This window comes from Podarcis liolepis (genome assembly GCF_965112155.1).
Source record: "Podarcis liolepis genome assembly, chromosome: 5".
NCBI classification, from domain to species: Eukaryota; Metazoa; Chordata; class Lepidosauria; order Squamata; family Lacertidae; genus Podarcis; species Podarcis liolepis.
In genome coordinates this window covers 60,295,212-60,314,252 of record NC_139556.1, presented here as the reverse complement: position 1 = coordinate 60,314,252, position 19,041 = coordinate 60,295,212, and the positions used below count along the sequence as shown (strand labels likewise).

Below are 19,041 nucleotides of genomic sequence, written 5' to 3'. Positions count from 1 at the left end.
AACGGGCACCGGCGCGGCGGGGGGCGCCGGGCCGGGGGAGGGGGGCGGCCGGCCTGTCTCCTTGGCAACCCCATTGAGCAGCGCCGGCTCCCACGGGAGGGCCATCCCCCCGCGCCGCCGATCGCCAACACCGCCGACGCTGTGGCTGCCCGAGCCCGAGCCGAAGCCCGAGCCTGAGCCGAAGCCCGAACCCGAGCCCGTCAGTCAGGAAGGAAGGAAGGAAGGAGAAATGGGGAGGGAGACGAGGGAGGAAAATTGCGCGCAGGGTGAAGAAAGGAGAAGGGCGAACGAGACGAGCTTCCAACCCAAAAAAGGGCTGGAAGACTGGGAGGATGAAGGATCGGGAAAGAAAGCGACGCCTTCCCCGCCCGCGACGTCGCCCGCTTGTCATTGGCAGCGCAGCGGGCGCCCAGAGGGGCTGGGCACCGGCGCAGGGCCGCTCCGCAGCCGCGGATGACAGCTGCGCGGCTAGCAAGGTGCGTCGCGTAGAGCGCGGCCCTTGTGTGGCCCGGTGGCCAGGCAAGCTCGGGCGGGGACCCCCATGCAAATCTAAGACGGGAGAAGAGGGCAGAGCAAAGGGGGTCCCTTCCCCAACCTCCGGCTCTGAGACTTCCCTGCGCCCCAGAAAAGCGAAAGGATTTTCTCTTCTTCTTTTTTTATAAATATTTTATTAAGTTTTCAAATACAAAGTTAGAAACATACACTGAAGAAAAAAGTAAAAGAACAAGAAAAAGAAAAAAAGAAAAAGAAGAAAAGAAAACCAACCATTCAACACATTTTTTATATAACTAACTGGACTTCCTCGCATCTCCCTTACCCTGCATTCTTTATAATAAAGATATCAGCAAATTATTACCTTGTTTCGTACCTTATTTTGTACTTTTCAAATACTATACCTCTAAATTTAACATACTTTTCATCAGTTACTTATATCTTAAATTAAACATAGTATTACCTTAGATTTTGACCTTTTCTTACTTAAAATATAATTTCCTGTTTCCCAAATCTAATTGCTGAAGCTATAGTTTCCGAATCGTGTAAATTTTTAACATTCATACAACTTATATTGTTTTTGTAAATAGTCCTTAAATTTTTTCCAGTCCTCTTACGTTGTTTCTTCTCCCAAATCTCGGATTCTGCCAGTCATTTCAGCCAGTTCCATGTAGTCCATCAATTGCGTCTGCCACTCTTCCAGTGTGGGCAAATCTTGTGTCTTCCAATATTTTGCGATAAGTATTCTTGCTGCTGTAGTTGCATACATAAAGAAGGTTCTATCCTTCTTTAACACTTTCTGGCCAACAATGCCCAAGAGGAAGGCCTCTGGTTTCTTGGGAAAGGTATACTTAAATACCTTTTTTAACTCATTATAGATCATTTCCCAGAAGGCCTTCACTTTTGGAAAAGTCCACCAGAGGTGAAAGAATGTCCCTTCAGCCTCCTTACATTTCCAACATTTATTATCAGACAGGTGATATATTTTTGCAAGCTTGACTGGGGTCATGTACCACCTATAAATCATTTTCATAATATTTTCCTTCAAGGCATTACATGCCGTGAATTTCATTCCGGTGGTCCATAACCTTTCCCAGTCCTCAAACATGATGTTATACCCAATATCCTGAGCCCATTTTATCATGGCTGATTTGACTGTCTCATCCCGAGTGATTTTCTCTTCAACCTGCCCTCCATCCTCTTGCAGAAAACTCTTTGCCTGCCCTGCCCGTATCTCATTTTTGCTTTTTAATTCCACACACGCACCCTTCGGACTTCGTGGCAATCGGGTGCGCGGGTGCGTTTCCTAAGAGAGTGAGGACCCCCGCCTCCTCCCCACCTGCTCCCTCGCCAGCCAGCCAGCCGCGCGCCCTAGCCGGAGAGCCCCGGCCGTCCCCGTCACGCAATCGGCTGGATCTCCCTTCAGTAGGCCGTGCTCACAACTCGGCCCAGGGACCCCCAGCAGCGGATCTCCGGCTCAGCTGAAGAATCCGGCAACAAGCCCCCTCCTCCCCAATCACTCCGCCGAAATACGCTCCAAAACCCCCCAGATAGGCCGCCGGCCGCCAAGTCTCGTGGCGCCCTGAGCGAGGGTCTCTCCCCAACACTGCCACCTCGAACTGCGTTCTCCCGGCTACCCGAGCGAACCAGCGGCAGGACCCCAGTATGGGCCCCCCCAATATTTTTTATAAGTCGGCGCCCCTGGCACAGTCTCAACTGGATGACGGTTTTAAACTCCCTGTTTCTCTTCCAATATTCACCAATACTAGCTCCCCATTCTGTGATGCTTGATAAGAACACCATCACTTTCTTGGTACTGGAAAACAACAACAGAAGGAAATCTCTGGTCCTAAACCCCCACTGCTTTGTGTCTATACTCATTCATGAGAAAGGCCTCAGGAGTGAACCTGAGGAAAAATCTTGTGGGACATCTTCTGGATAATGAAAGCTAAGGCGTAAACCCTACAAAAATCCAGAGTGGAATCCCTAAGACAGTTGGATGGTGTCTTGTACGTCTCCTTCTGTCAACTCCTGCATCCAAGCTGATGCCAAACACATTTCTCTGCTTTCCTTTGGACCACATCAGTGAGGCTGAGAGTGGGAGGCCTTGTCATCTGGGCAGCCCAGGACTCCGTACACACTGCCCAGGCTTGTGCCCCAGGGAGGTCACTTTGGCATTGCTAACACAGCAGAAACAACACTGGAGGCAACAGTTACCAGTCTCTGCAGCTACAACAGGTGCTGTGAATCGCCAGCAGTTTGCCTTCACACCCACAGGCACACTCCATTGTCTCTCGAGACAGATGGATGCCAGCAACAACAATAACACACAAAAACAGCCCACCAAGTGTACTCCTTCCATGCAGCAATGGGAGTGCAACACCTCTTCTGCTCTTTGGAATGGACACCAACAATGAAACAGGTTCAACCAGGTGTGGCTAAAGCAGGAGAAACTGGTCAGCGGGCATTGCCTTTTGGTCTGGTGTTCTGTTATCCTCTCAGCCAAGAACAACAGACATAGCACATGCTGAGAAGTCCTGATAGCAGTTTATTTAATTGAAAATATTGTTCATCCTGCCTTTCTGTCCCTCAAGACCACCAAGGCACAATATCAAAGCACATCCTCAAACAATTTAACAAAATAAAAGCAAACACAAATATTAAAGGAACCACAAAACAAAAGAGACACATCACTTTGGCAGGAACACCATAACAAGTGCCAGGAAATAATCCAGATCTATTTTCAAGGCTATTTCAGAGATTGCTGATTTATCAAGCATTCATCCTGATTTGCTTGCATAGAGGCCAGATTATATTGAGCAACTGTTCTGCTTTATTTGCAGGGCAGTTATATTACAATGAGCAGTTGTCCTGCACTCATCCTGATTTGTTTGTGGGGTGTCTACATGGCGACAGAGCCTTTTGATCCACTTTGAGCAAACTTAAAATTCTGGTACATGTTTGAATCCATCCCACAAAACAGCGACTGTCTCTGGAGACACCCTCAGTTGTTACTTATCCTGAAGACATCCTAAAACAGCATTTTCACTAGCTGGGTAAAAAAGGAGGAGGTAGATGATGGGGCTAAGTGAGCTTCCCTTGGAAGGACATTCCAAAAGCTAAGTGCCACCAAGAAAAAAGCCTCATGGGACTATCTCCCAGATCTCTGATGGCAGAGGGATGCAGGTAGAGCTCTTAGGCAGAGCTGAGTGCCCCAGCAGCTTCAGATTATCTACCCTTATGCCTTCTTAGAATGCTCTTTTTCATGCTCCAGGCATTTGCTTTGATCTTAGAGGCCTTTGCAATAGTGAGGGTCCCAACGCTTGCAAAGCAGCATTAATAAGTGGCCCACATGTATTGCTCTCCAGGTGACAACAGATACCTGGGAATAAGGTGAGAATGGGTATACTGGGTGTGGAGAGTGTTGATGATATAGTGGGACTGGTAAAATGTTGCTATGGTAGCTCACATAAATGGGTGTGGGGTGATTATACTGGTGCAATCTGGAAAGAATGTCCCGGCAATGAGAGAGACCTAGATGGGAGGGCAGAAATAGGGTGGTAATGGTGGGTCAGAGAGATAATTTTTGCAGTAAAAATAGGGCAAAATGAGTGGTTTGATGGCTGTTCTCCCTGCAGGTGGAGAAATGGGAAAGCATTGCACCACAATTGAGCAAGGGCTTCTGGCTCTTCCTCCATCTCTACCTTGGACACAGTGGCGTAGCGTGGGTTGTCAGCACCCGGGGCAAGGCAAGTAATTTGTGCCCCCTAACCCGTGGATTTGCGCCCCCTAACCCTAACCCCCAGATGTTGCGGCTGGTGCGGCTGGCCCCCCCTGCACCCCCCACGCTACGCCACTGCTTGGACATTTTTCTATTGTCACAATCAGGGCCCCTCCTGGAGTCTTTTTTTATTGCACATTTGTGATGATTTGTGCTTGTGATGCTATTGGGGCAGTCACACCTGGTCCTGCTTTCAATGCTTTTGGTGCTGGCAAATGTTTTGGGGCTGGCCTTGCTGCTTCATTTCCAATCGGTGCCTATTTGGATGAAAGTGCTTTGCTGCCCAAGAGCCAAAAAGAAAGAAAGAAATGGATTTTTGTGGTCGTGAAAGTGACAGGGAGATTCACGGAAAAGTGTGGGATGCATAAACACTCCACAAGCAAATCAAAGGTGAATGTAAGTCGGAACGCTTATTGTCCTATAACCTTATTGGACAGTTACAATCTAACCTCCCTGTCAGCTTTCTGTGAGCAAATCAGGATAAATGATCAATAAATAGCTCATCTGGAGGAGCCTTTAACACTTCAGCCCTGCAACCTGTTTGGCCACTTAGCCTCTCTCTCAAATCTGGCCAGCATCCAATAGCTTCGTTTGGTCTTTCTGGCCCTTTTGCTTTCTGCTCCTTGCTCTGACAGTGTACCTACCTAGTGATGATGAATGATTTTTCATTTTGCTGGGAAAGTGGCACAAACAAGAGAGTTTACAAACTCGTTGCCTTTCGAGCCAAGACAATAACTCAGCACTTTGTCATTGCCGGAAATGGGGCTATGATATGGGCACTGATGATGGTTGTAGCAATATTTCTTATGGTTCCCCTGTCTCATAGCAAATCTGTTACTGGGGTATAATTTACCTGTTTAGACCATGGCTCAATAATAACACTGAACAGCTTTATGCATCTGTTGAGTCTCTCGCTCTGTGTATACATCTGGAAGAACGCACAACTAGCAACACACTCTAAAAACAAAAAAGAATGCCAAGGTTGTTGTTGTTTTTAAAAAACCCACGTATTCCTATCCAGAGTTCATAAACAGAGTCCTCTAACCCCATTGTTCCACCATATTTATGGCTGTCTGTAAAAATAACACCAAATCCATTTGGAAATGTTTGATCTGGAAAATGTTGGAATCGTTGTGCCTTGTACATCGGGGGAAATTGTGTTGCAAAAATGTGTCTAATTGAATAAATTTGCAATAAAATGAAATTTCAAGCTGGCTTTTAAAAGGAAAATCTCAGACTAATATGGAAATGTGAATAACTCGTTTTAGTACTGGAAAAATGAGGACCTGAAACTGACAGATTCACCCATCCCTAGGTGACAGCACTGAGAGACTGCAGTGGAACCCTATGCAGTGCCATAAGAATCTGTCTTGTCTCCCATGCTTTTTAATGTTATAGTGAAACTGCTGGCTGAGATCATTCAAAGGTCCAGGCTGAACCATCAAGCCCTCTGCAGTAATAGTAAAGATCAAACTGTGTTGATGATACAGGGCTATATGTACCAGCCCTGCCTGCTCTACTCCCAACCTTGCTGCTTGCCGCAGTAGGCTCTGAAGGAAATGGGCTTGCTTAAACTTGCGTACAGGACTCCCTGTGATCAGGAACCCTGTGCAATCCATGTTCCTGATCACAGAGAGGCTTGTAGATGCACCCAATTGTTGGCAGGCACACCATTTCTTTAGCAAAAACTTAGCGATGCTCTTCAAAACCTATACTGAGGATGGAGCCTTTTTATACTGTCCTATCCCTGGCCAAAGAAGATGGAAGCCTCAAGAGGGTGTGAGGCGTGGAATCTCAGAAGACCTGTTGTACCCCCTCAATATTTTTAGATCCGATAGTTGTTGCGAAATAACCTGTCACATCTAACATAGGCCTAAATCACCTGTGACATACTGAGGAATTTTCAGCCCACCAGCTATATCCTGTGGCCTGCCAGGGGCTTGACTTTGCAGTCTCAGCCAGGCAACAAAAGCAGAAGGTTGCTGAGGCTCCAGGTGGGGGGCTCTCATTCATATGGGGGGGGGGAGGCTTTCAAGTTCCGCAGGTCTAGAATCATAACATTTCCTCTCTTTCAGTTTGGTCATGGACCTGAACTAGCCACACTGCATGAATATAATCCTTTAGTGAATACCCCAGGAGACACCCCGCCACTTAGAAGAGTGACTAGATGGTTGTCTCTACTCATTTTGCAACAGCTGCTGTAATAATAATAATAATTTATTTATAACCCACCATTCCCAGTTCAGAAAACCGGGCTCAGTGTGGCTAACAACAAATTTAAAACACTTAATTGATGCAACAAAAACCAGCATAAAATACAGTATAAAACACGAATAACAAAAAATTCAGAATTCAAAAATCAATTTAGGGGGAAAAACCATCCAATAAACATTAGATGATCACCAGGGCTAGCTGCCTAAATTAGTCCTATTTGGGCCAGTGAGGAGAGCAGGGGAGAATTAGCTGTGGGATCCCAGAGCGGGTAATCTTCATAAAAAGGGGAGGGGGAGGGAAGGAAGGGGAATAAAAGATCAGCTTAAGTTCAAATTGAAAGCCAGGCGGAATAGCTCTGTCTTACAGGCTCTGTGAAAGGAAGTTAAATCCTGCAGGGCCCTGGTCTCATGGGATAGAGCAGTCCACCAGGTCGGAGCCATCACTGCAAAGGCCCTAGCCCTGGTGGAGGATAATCTGACTTCCTTAGGGCCCGGGACCTCCAAACTATGATTATTCATGGACCTTAAGGTCCTCTGCGGGGCATACCAGGCAAGGCGGTCCCGTAAATACGAGGGCCCTAAGCCACAAAGGGCAGGTAGGTAGGCAGGAAGGCAGGCAGGCAGGAAAGTGGATGTAGCATCCTATGGCACCAGGTTCATGGCATGGTCTTAGTGATTCCTGAAACTGCCCCATCACAAAAACACTTTGCATTTATACAGTGGCTTTAGAGTGCTCAAAGCACTTCACTTCCATTATCTCAGTAATCCTTATAACAATGGCCCTGTAAGATGGGTCATTATGGTCGCTCCCATAAGGGGTGTGTGTGTGGGTGTGTGGGTGTTTGTGTGTTGGTGGGGCTCATGCCGGAGGCAAGATTTAAATATGAACTTTCAGATCCACCATCTTTTAGTGGCTCTGCTACAATATTCTGCACTAGCCTTTCCCATCCTGGTGAACTCCACGTTTTGGAATACGAGTAGGGATGGATAGGCAAATGTGCCACTTTCAGATTCTCTCTTTTGCTTATGTCTCCATTCTCCATATTTCCATAGCTGCTGGTTTTAAAGACCTAATGAAAATTCATCAGCACCTTGGTATGAATTTCTCCAAACATCCACATTTTTGTATGTGGCTTTGCCTTACACATTTTTACACTGCAGTTTTCCCTGGTATAAGGCATTTCTCTGTGTTATTTTTTCTAACAAACTTTTTAACCTTAGTAAATGTATTTTTGTACATGTTATTTGGCTGCATTGAAAAATTCAGAGAAGTGTGAATTGTGAAGTACGCATGAGTTCATGTTTCAGTCAGCATGAATTAGGCAGGCTCACCTTTAAATGTGAGCTGAACCAAATATTCTCCTCCATCCACAACTACAACTCCCATTAGCCCCAGCCAGCTGATGCTACTGGTTGGGAGGAACAGGTCCGCCCAAAGATCCAGAATGAACTGATGGAGATTTTTGCCTCTCCTCTTGGAGCTGAATACTGAAATGCTTTTAAAAAAACCCCAAATAATTCCTGACAGAGGACGAAAAACAGAAACCAACTCTTTCTGAAGATGCAGCCAAGGAGAAATTGCTTGCAGCCTTAGTAGCCAGCAGAGGGAACTAGAGGACAAGGAAATAGTGAGCGATCAGCAATGTCAGCAACTCGCCCTTGTCTTTGTGCCAGCTAATCCCAGTTATCACATCATGTTCCTTATAATAGACCATCAATGGCCATCTTTTCAGTCAGAGCCAGGTTACAATAACAGGAATAAACAGTCATATGTAGGTCTAGTTTATTTCATTGACCTCCCTCCACACTCTGCCACTGCACCTCAGAATTTGAAGGCAAGAAAGCACGGATAATCTGACAAAGTAAGGGATTAGTTTAAATTTTGGGCTAGCCCTTCTTGGTCATGATATCTTTGCTAGGTTCACAGATCATTCCCGTACTAGGCTGCGTCAGCATAGCTCTGAGGGTAGGGGAAGAAGACACCAAGGGTGCCTTTGACATCTTCTAACCTGCTACAAGGAGAACACAAGTACCTCCCCATCCTCACCTCTCATCTTTTTGTAGTAATGGATGGTGCAAGAAGATTACACCTACAACGAAGCTTCCTCCATCTCTAGGCAATCCATGTTTTGTTTTGTTTTTAATAAAATTTTTATTGGTTTTACAGAATTTTTTAAAGACAAACAAACACTTAAAAAGACATACAAACACGTATAGTTTCATAACATTTTTTCATAAACCTCTTTTCCTGGACTTCCCCATACCCCCCCTTTCTGCATCCCCATGTCCATAATTTTTTAACAACTTCTAAATATTCCTTTCCAACCTCTGTCGTCTTAGTCTTTTCTATAATCTGATCTTATATCACTGTATCCCTTTTTCCTGAAAACCTCAACATACTAGCATTCATCAAGTTTATAGTAGTCCTTAAGATAACTTTTAAATTTTCTCCATTCTTCTTCCGCCGTCTCTTTTCCCTGATCACGGATTCTGCCAGTCATCTCAGCCAGTGTCATATAGTCCATCACTTTCATCTGCCATTCTTCCAGAGTGGGTAGATCTTGTGTCTTCCAATACTAGGCAATCCATGTTTTGCCTGCATCTTCTTGGGACATCTCTTTCCCCCTGCTTGTAGGTTACCAATTCATGGCAGGTGCCAATCTGTCATGACCTTGCACTTGGGTTGATGGGTAATAATAAGGGACAGTCAGAAGGACAACTGTATTAGGGGTTAGAGAACTGGCAGGGTAGAAATACAATCCACATGTGCACATGCCTGCAGGGAAGATGATTTTCTACCACCTCACTTTGCATTTGGAGAGTTACTCTCTGTTCTGAATCCCTGGCCTACCTGGCAGCGAGCCAGCATGTCGTCCAAAGTTCAGGAAACGCAGTCCAGGGTCAGTAAGCCAAGTCTGAAATCCAGCAGTCAGGAAACAGTCCAGAATCAAAGCCAAAGTACAGTACCCTAAAGATCCAGGAGCATCCAAGCCAAGGTCCATCAACATGGGCAGTTGAGCAGGCAAAGCCCCTCAGCTCTGCTTCCCTTTTGTACTTTGCATGCTGATTACAGCATCTGGGCTTGATGAGGCAGGTGACCCTCACCTGTTCCAAGCCTCCTCCAGCTGATGAGGCCCACCTGGCCAGCTAGTGAGCTGGTCTGTGGGCCCTTGCCTACCTCAGCCTCCTGCAGCACCCCTCCTGCTGCTCCCTGTGCCTCAAAGAGTACTTCCTCCCCTAACCCCTGCTTACCCTGGTGTGTCCCAGTCCTGGCTACACCCCTCACTGGGATCCTCTTCCTCCTCCTCGTCATCCTGTCAGATCATGACATCCTCTAAACATTAGGTAATGCTATGCAATTTGGTTTTGATGGATCAGTTTTATCTTGTATACCATGCAAAATTAATCACTGGCTTTCCTATTATAAAGAGTGCTATATTTCTCTTTACACCTGCTTTCTGCCTAACCAGGAACCTGTGTACTTGGCCCTTACGTTTACAAAAATGGGGACTCAGTCGTTGCCTCTTCCTCCCAGAATTTGTAGTATAATCTAATATCAGCAACCACCTAGCAGAGATGAATCCAGTCTGTAGTCTCCAACTTTAGACAGAGTCTAAAATGCAAACCTCATCACATCACAATCCAGTCTAATTTTGGGTGATTTTGTCTCTGCCCCTAACCCTTGCTTTGAATAACTTCTAGCCTGATTAAACATTCTGCACCACTTGAAAGCTTGCACATTATTTTGCAACAATTTTGTTCGTACTAATACTGTAAAGGTATAGCCCATCTGTGGATTTTGGGTGCCACCACCCTAAAAGGCGCAACTCTTCTATTCTCCATTTTACACGCACAGGAAGAAACAATGCATTCAGAGCGCTGCCCAGTGCCTACACTGGGACGGATCATGCCTCCAGAGGTGAGTGTTTTCAAGTCCTGTTCTTTCAGGTAATAAGAGGTGGACTCATTGGCAGAAAGACAGGATAAAAATGAAACAACACCATCTAAGCATAGCCCATATTCCATAGACTTCTAGATAACAACAAACCATCTTCTTTCACAGCATAGTTGTCAACGTTTCCCTTTTTAAAGGGAAATTCCCTTATTCCAAATAGGATTCCTCTCAAGAAAAAGGAAAAGTTGACAGCTATGCTCTCACAGTATCCATTTTAGTAAGACTTCTGTTGCAAATGCCACAGAGCTTCTTGGTAAATCTGCCTTAATTTGACCATATCTTATTATCAAGGTAGATTAGGCACAACTGTGGTTACTAATTAGAAGTCTCCCCAATACCTACCTCAGTCTTTAGTGTCATTCCTCATGATACTCACTCAGAGTTACTGCTAAGACAAGATTATGTTGGGGGACAAATTAGATTTCCTTTGCCCATTCCATATATAATTACATTTCTTCCACATCCTTCTACGTTTCCCCCCAGGTAGTTTTCCCTCTTTCCAACTCTTGTTCTTGGGCAACCTTTCAGCAGAAACTTCTTGCTGTGTCTGGGCTAGAAGCAGCAGAAAAAAGCACCACATTTTCTAGTGGCAATTTCAAAAGTAGGCTAGAAAGTGCAAAGGCCAAAGGCTGGTTAAATCTGTGAAGCCAAATGGGAACTCAATAGGATTGAGGTGAGTAATGGATTGGGGCTTTGGTGCATAGCTCAATACACTTTCTCTGTGACTAGCAGAAGCTGATGCGAAAAATGAGCAGACATATGCACATTATATCCGTTGCATTTATCCAAATGAAAAAACTAGGACACAATTTGGTTCACTTTCATACATTGGCTAGAAGTTCAGGATTTAAAAGCATCCATGGTCCTAATTGAACAGCAAATAGAAGGCATAAGATTTCTCTGTTCTGTTTGGGCAAATTTTATTTATTTCAACACAATTTGGATACCGTAAATAAAACCTACATTGTACTGCATTGCAAAATCTGGAGAAATACAAATTTTAAAGGAGGTGTGTTGGGGTTTGTAGAGTGCAAATTACTAAACTGGTTTGCCTTTAAATATCAGTTGAATCAAATTTATCTCCCATTCCTAATTCTGATTATGACTTACACCCCTGGTGTCTTTTTCCATACTTTGAAGTCCAAATAGAGTATTGTTTACATATGTGGCACTGAACTGATGTGAACTTATATTCTAAAACGTTTTAATGGTCTATTGATTGCTAATCAAGAAAGTGAGTAAGTAAATACTAACATGAGTGCTTTAACCCCATGAAGTCAACAAACTCAAAGTATTTCTGATCAATCCAAAAAGGCTCCATATCAAGGTGTACTTCTTGCTTAACCCAAGAAAGTGATGCAATAAACTGGCGGTGATAACTGCCTACAAGCCCTGCTTGCTGCTCCCAATCCAGAGAAAGTGACTTGTGCTTAACTCCCATTGGCCTTTTTCTGAATTGCGGCCACTGAGTCTACACATGTGGGATTTTGCAGAAGGAGCATTATCCCAATAGAATGAATTTTTATGGCAAATATGAAACCTATCAGGTATTAAGGTTTACCACCATAGAGTTGGAAGAGACCATGAGGGCTGTCTAATCCAACCCCGCCCTACAGGAATCTTTTTGCTCAACGTGGGGCTCAGATCCACAACCCTGAAAGTGTCTCATACTCTACCAAATGCCTTTCAACACATTTTCCTGTGGTGTCAGATACTTCCTAATGTTCGATGTAGGCTTCAAATATACCAGGCGAATGAAGGTCACCATTTGGATATAATGTCAGGATATGCAAAAGGGGGGGGGAGGGTATTCAATAATACATTATTCCATATGTTATTGTGCAAAAGGGAGAAGAATGGATCTGGAAAACTCTTAAGGCGTTGCAGTTTGTATGGAATATGTTTCATCTGAATGTTCACTTGTAAAATATGTAGCATGGCAAGATGAAAGCATGTAAATGATGCTGGATACCAAATGGAAAGTATATTTTGCATGTTTATTAGAGGCATAGCTTAATAAATATCTGCAGAGGCTCATTATCAATAGTCAGCCAATTAACAGCACTTAAAGATGAGTGACATAAATTGAAATGGATGCAAATGGACAAGATAAGAATTCTGATATGTTAAAACTCTGGCTGTGCATAAAATGAGTGGTTTCCAAGCCAGCTGCTGAATATTAACAGCTTCATCTGCAAATTGATGCCAAAAGCATGACAGCAAACTGGTGACGACTCTGTTTGGGTTCACCAGACCATATGGCAACCCCTATCCCCAGGATCGGCAATTTGTAGCAGAGAAGACTCCTTTGCCATTGCCACAGGGTAGTGCTGTAAAACCACTGCCTCTCTAATCACCCATGCTCTTGCTGCAGCAGAGCTCCTCTAAGGTAGTACTACTATTATTATTATTACAGTGGTACCTCAGGTTACAGATGCTTCAGGTTACAGACTCCACTAACCCAGAAATAGTACCTCGGGTTAAGAACTTTGCTTCAGGATGAGAACAGAAATTGTGCTCCGGTGGCACGGTGGCAGCAGCGGGAGACCCCATTAGCCAAAATGGTGCTTCAGGTTAAGAACAGTTTCAGGTTAAGAACGGACCTCCAGAATGAATTAAGTTCTTAACCCGAGGTACCACTGTATTATTATTATTATTATTATTATTATTACTATTATTATTATTATATTTCATTTATTAATAGCTTTCTATGAAGCATCTTGAAGCGATTTCACAATACAGTAAAAACATATATGAAACAACTGCATATAAAAACAGTTAATATATATATAAACCTTGGCTGTGAGTCCTGGAAGACCTGTTCCCTGCCTTGCTGGTCTTTCCCCACCTGGCCTGGGAGGGTGGGGCCCGGACTGACTCCAGCTACAAAATCTGAGGCTGCTCATCAAGCTTTTGGGCTGGGGTGTTGTTTGGGGATTTTTTGTTGCTGTTGTTTATAAAAAAATTTGCATAATTATTTTTCGGTCTTATGATTTATGTGGAAACTGTTCAATTTTGTTTTGTACTTCTTGGTCTTTTTTATTTATTGTTTATGACTACTTTTGTAATTATGTAAATATTTTCATGTTGTAAAACCCTGAGCATGGGTTTAAAGGCGGCATACAAATAAAATGATGCTGATGATAAGCCATTTCCAAAAAAGGCAAGAAGGCCTGCACAAGTACTCAAGGGAAGGGCAAGTTCAACCTGCTATCTTTGCCCTAGTGGCAGTGCCACAGGAGGCAGTTTGAGATGAGTGGGAAGTCATGGGACAAGTCAGTAGCTTGGATGGCAGAAGTGGTTGGGATCAAAGGGCACATGGCCAGGCAGTGCTGAGGAGCAACCAGAAGTTAGAGTGAGCAGCAAGTTTTGATAAGGAGGCAGGGACAAAAGGCAAGCCAGAGGTCAGGATTAACGAAAGGTCAAGGGCAGCTGGCAAATGAAGCCCTTTATTTTCTTTCCTGTCCTGAAGGACGTTGGTGGGCAAAGTCAGTCTAGTGTCAAAAGAAGTTGCCATATGCTGTCCATGGCTCACCACATGGGACATCTATGCACGGATCCAGCAGCCCCTGGCAGTAGCGTCAACAATAGTGCCATTGTGATATTTTCCAGTACTAAGAGCAACTGTTCTGGGGCCCATACCTCAAGCCTACCGAGAAAGTTGAGGTAACTTTATTCTTTTAACTTTTGTATGTTTTAAAGTATGGTCATAATTTTTTTGTGATGTTATTGTTTTATCTTTTTGTGAACCACTTTGAGCGTTGTTGGTTTTTTTACAACCAAGTGGTGTATAAATTGTATTAAATAAATTAAATATCACTGTGGGCCTACCGGTTTCATGGAGGGCAAGAATCCAGGCCTGCCCTGAGGAAAAGTGTAGACATGTATGTCAAGATCCCAAAGAACAAATAATCTGACACCACCACTTAGGCTACCCTAAGGATATCTCTTAAGCATAGGGTTGTACCCTTTGAAAATGGCATGTGGTGGACAACAGTCCTTACATGACCAGTGCTGAATGAAAAGAACAACCAAGAGTTTATTGTACCACAGTGGTTCAGTCACAGTCACATCATTTTAATTATTAAATGTAAAGCTGGAAATCAGTTTGCTAATACAGATATATCTTGACAGAGGACGTATCGATCCACTCAATCAGAAGTGACAAATGTATCACCTGTATTTTAGCATTTGTGCGAAATTTACCTTTCTATGTTGGAATTTTGTTTATATGAGAAATAACTCACAAGAATACAGTGGTACCTCAGGTTAAGAACTTAATTTGTTCTGGAGGTCCGTTCTTAACCTGAAACTGTTCTTAACCACTACCGCGCAAGTTCTGTTCTCATCCTGAAGCAAAGTTCTTAACCTGAGGTAATATTTCTGGGTTAGCGGAGTCTGTAAGCTGAAGCATCTGTAACCTGAGGTACCACTGTACTTCTTTATCTCCCTCCTTCAAATGCCTTCTCAAAACCAACCTTATCTAGCAAATAGGCCTGCAGCTTAACCCCCTTAGGGCCCAAGCTATTTGTGATGGTGACAGGCCTGTGGCTGCCCCATCCTCATATAAAACTGTGGTGTAGGGGTTAGCTTGTCAGACTAGGACCTGAAAGACCAGGGTTTGAATCCCTGCTCAGCCATGAAGCTCACTGGGTGTGTGACCTTGGGCCAGTTACTGTCTGTCAACCTAATCTACCTCTCAGGGATATTATGGGGATTTAAAAGAGATGGGGAAACAGGTATGCCACCTTGAGCTCTTTGGAGAAAAAAGTGGAATATAAATGCAATAGCTAAACTAACAGAAATATGTGTGTTTGTGTGTGTATGTAGGTGCAATTTAAAAGGAAAAATGAGTATGACAGTGGTTTGTGCTGAACTCAGGGACAGCCTTGCGATGCAGTGAGATGAAGCAGAGTGATGAGGTGATAGATAATGGAAGGAATAGATGCCAGAATGATGCAGCAAGTGTTGGGCCTAGCCAGGCAAAGCAGCATTTGGGCTCTGCTTCAGACACCAAAATGTCTTAGGCTGGAACTGTGAATTCTCTCACTTGTAACTCCCCTTTCCTTATCACAAGCTTCCCCCTCACCCCGCCATCTTATTTCTCCCTTCCAGGTTCACATGGGAGGAGGAGGGGCACATTTGCAGAAAGGAGGGGCTTAACCTCCTGGTGCTGCTTTGGCTCTTAAACTGTACATTCCTAAGGCTGTTGAGGGGAGACTCCAAAGTGGTTTAACCAACCACCCAAAGCCATTTCAGGGGCTTGCAAGCAGGGTGGAAGTGAGGGCGGAGGGGTGTTCTTGTGGTCCCTCACCTTTTGAACTTATTAAATAGTGGGTGGACACAGCAGGCAACACAGAGCTTTCTCCAAGTAGTTCTTTATAAGTAAGCTGGAACTGAACTGAACAGCCAACAGCTCAGCCGGCCTGCTTTTATAGGCAGCCAGCTGTCAACACTGTAACAACAACCACCTAGGGTTTCCCGCCTAAATTAACTGATGTGGACCTGAGTGAAAACTATATACATGATACCCCTGGTGGCCAGGGTGATAACTTCAATGCATAACAGAACTTCTGTTTTGTTCAACTGTTACCCTCTTGACATTGATGGGAAAGATTCCAGCCCCTGAGCTGGTCTAAATTGCTCCTCAGTTTTTGGGGCATGTCAGTAAACCGGGATGGCTTTGGAACCTCTGGCTCATCCTAGCTGCTTCCACTTCTACCTTGGCTTGCTCCTGAACTGCTCCCAGACTGGGCATGCCCCCCTTTGGTCCTCAATTGGGCCAGAGCATTGGAAGTTTCTAGGGCAGTGGGAGTCCAGAATCACATCTCCATCTCTGAGGCTGGAGTTTTGACTGGCTTTGAAAGTGAATATGTCAGGTTTGCATCTTAAGAAGCCCTGCATTTTGTTTGGTCTTCAGTCCTCATCCTCAGCTGAAATGAAGCCTGAGTAACATATTTACTCACATCCAAAAAATAGCCAATATCCTCAGAAACCCCAAAGATAAAATCCAGTTGGAAAACCAAGGGGTCTATGAAATACCCTGCAAAGTCTGCCCAGCCACGTACATTGGACAAACAAACAGACGAATAAATGCACGTATCGCAGAACACAAGAATGCCGTCAAAAAAGAAGAAAAAACTTCCTCTCTTTTCCAACACATGAAAGAAACAGGACACGAAATTAATTTTGCAGATTCCAAATTGCTCTTTAACATGGAACATCACCACAAGAGAATAATCATGGAAGCCATCGAGATAGAGAAACACCCTCACAACATGAACAAGCGTGACGACACGTCCCGCCTGCCAGACATCTGGAAATTAGCCCTCCCCACAAAAACCGACACCAGAACCAGAGGCACACAGAACGCCATCACCAATCAACCACACCAGACCCAAACCCAGACCCTCTCCACAGATAAATTACAGACACCATCCAGTAGCCAAACCATAGTGGCACCTCCGGATGCTGCACCCCCCTGCAATCCCTACACAGATCTGGCTGGCACAGGGCACAAAACCACAGCTCGCCCCTATACACGAAGCCAAGCCAGAGCACAACTAAGTGCAGTACAGCCATCTTCTCAGAAAAACTCTTCACAAGCTCAAGAGGTCAAGACACGAAAGCTTTAGCAACTAATCCACACCTAATGACCCACCTAAGTGGTACTCAGAATATCACTCAAGAAATCACTCAAGATATCCCTCAAGTAATTAAGGAACAAAAGAAGAAAAGGCACACTAACCTGGGAACTTCCTCTCTGCAAAGAACGTTGGAGGCTATACACCACACCCCCTCAACAGTATTTATAGGAACTCAAACACTGAGATCCTGCTCTGTTCCAGTAACAAGAAGCCGAAAGCACCAGCCTGAAGATGACGAGTGAGACCTCGTCGAAACGTCGCCTAGACACCCCAACTCTTACACGGGAAGACACCCGAAGACACCAAAACCTGCATATATATATATATATATATATATATATATATATATATATATCCATCCCATTTAAAACACATGATTTCATGGAATCACAGAACTGTGGAGTTGGAAGGGACCCCGAGGGTCATCTAGTCTAACCCACTGCAATTCAGGAATATCAACTAGATACAGAACAGGGGCAAATGCAGTATTCACTATAACACACAATTAAAAACTGCATTCAAAACAACAACAACATGGAAAAGTCTTTGCTTGGTTTGATTCCTTGTTTATTTGCAAGTGTGTGTTGCTTCACGACTTCCCCTTGCTCTGTGACAAGCTCCCTATATATGGGGGAATTTTATCCACCCAGCCAACCATTGTTCTGCAATTCCATTCCACCACACCCTGAAACAATTAACAACAACAACAATACACGAGATCCAAATTGCATACCACACACTTCACTTCTAGCTTGATGTCCCCCATTCTCCCGCCCCCCCCTCTCTCACACACACACACTTCAAAGACAACCATGGTGATTAATTTTTGCTGAGCCAACTCTCCTTCGGATTTAAGCTATCCAAAATTTCTCATCAATTAGTGCTTTCTTCCATCAGGTAAAACAACAAAATAGCTAGTGCTCAACTATGAGTTGTATCCAACCAAGGCTGTGTACACAGTATATGCTTAGAGCACAGTTGAAGCACATTCTTTCCTCTCAAAGAATTCTGGGCAATGTGGTTTGTTAAGGGGCCCCGGGAATTGTAACTCTCTGAGAAGTGAACAGCAGTGCCCAGGATTCTTTGAGGGAAAGAATGTGCTTTGATTGTGCTTTAAAGGTTTAGCGTATACACAGCCTGAGTCATACTCAGAGCAGCAGACCCATTCAAACCAATAGGCTAGGCTACCTTGATTCCAATGGGACTACTTTATGACTTAACTCAAGATAACCCTCTATGTAGAATGGATTCTGTCTGTGTCCAGTGTAGTTAATGGCAGTGCAACAACAGTGGCAGTAATAATAATGAACTGAAATGAAAAGTGGCCAGATTGCTTGTTATCATCGCCCCAGACATGTTCTTACATGCATCTGAATGCTAATAATGTTTTGTCCATTCAGGGGATCGAAAGCCTTAACCTATAGCACTATATAAAGTTTTTTTTCCTTTTTTTCTTTAATAATTTAAACATACAGTTAGGATCTTGCAAGAATGCAAGCAAGGGTTAGGGTGTGTAGAAACAGGATCAGTCCATTTCCGAAGGGGCAGGCATACATTCTCCTCCTCACCAACTAGGCCTGGTTGGTCACTGCCCGCCCCCATGTTGAACTATTTCTCCATACACACCCCAGCAATGTAAGACCTGTCCCCTCTTTGCCCGCAGACTAGCGAGGCACCTCCTGGAGGTGACACTTGTCTGAGAGAAGCCTCTGTCATGCTTCCCTCCCACCGCCACCCCCTTCCCATCTCATTGCTATGGATGGTGGAGGCGATGATTTGATCAAGCTCTTCACCTGATGGAGGCAGAGCAAGCCAGATGCAGTGGGAGCTGCCAGAACTGGGCCAAGGCAGGGGGATAGTATACAAACACATTTCCCAGGCCCATCTGTGCCATCCTTCTGTCCATTTTGCTTCCCATTATACCCTACAGTTCAGAACCCCACTTGGAACTGG

At 44.5% G+C, this 19,041-nt stretch overlaps 1 protein-coding gene and 1 long non-coding RNA gene across 4 annotated transcripts in view; one reads left to right on the top strand and one right to left on the bottom strand.

Annotated features, from left to right (window-relative positions):
* The window catches only part of POLL (DNA polymerase lambda), a 132,673-nt gene that overhangs the window by 22,732 nt on the left and 90,900 nt on the right, over nucleotides 1-19,041 (top strand). The window lies entirely within an intron of this gene.
* Nucleotides 8,041-11,840, bottom strand: LOC310707763. Its single transcript, XR_014526725.1, has 3 exons — nucleotides 11,696-11,840; nucleotides 10,784-10,829; nucleotides 8,041-8,096 (listed from the first exon to the last, which is right to left on the bottom strand). It is a non-coding gene; the product is annotated as an uncharacterized lncRNA (long non-coding RNA).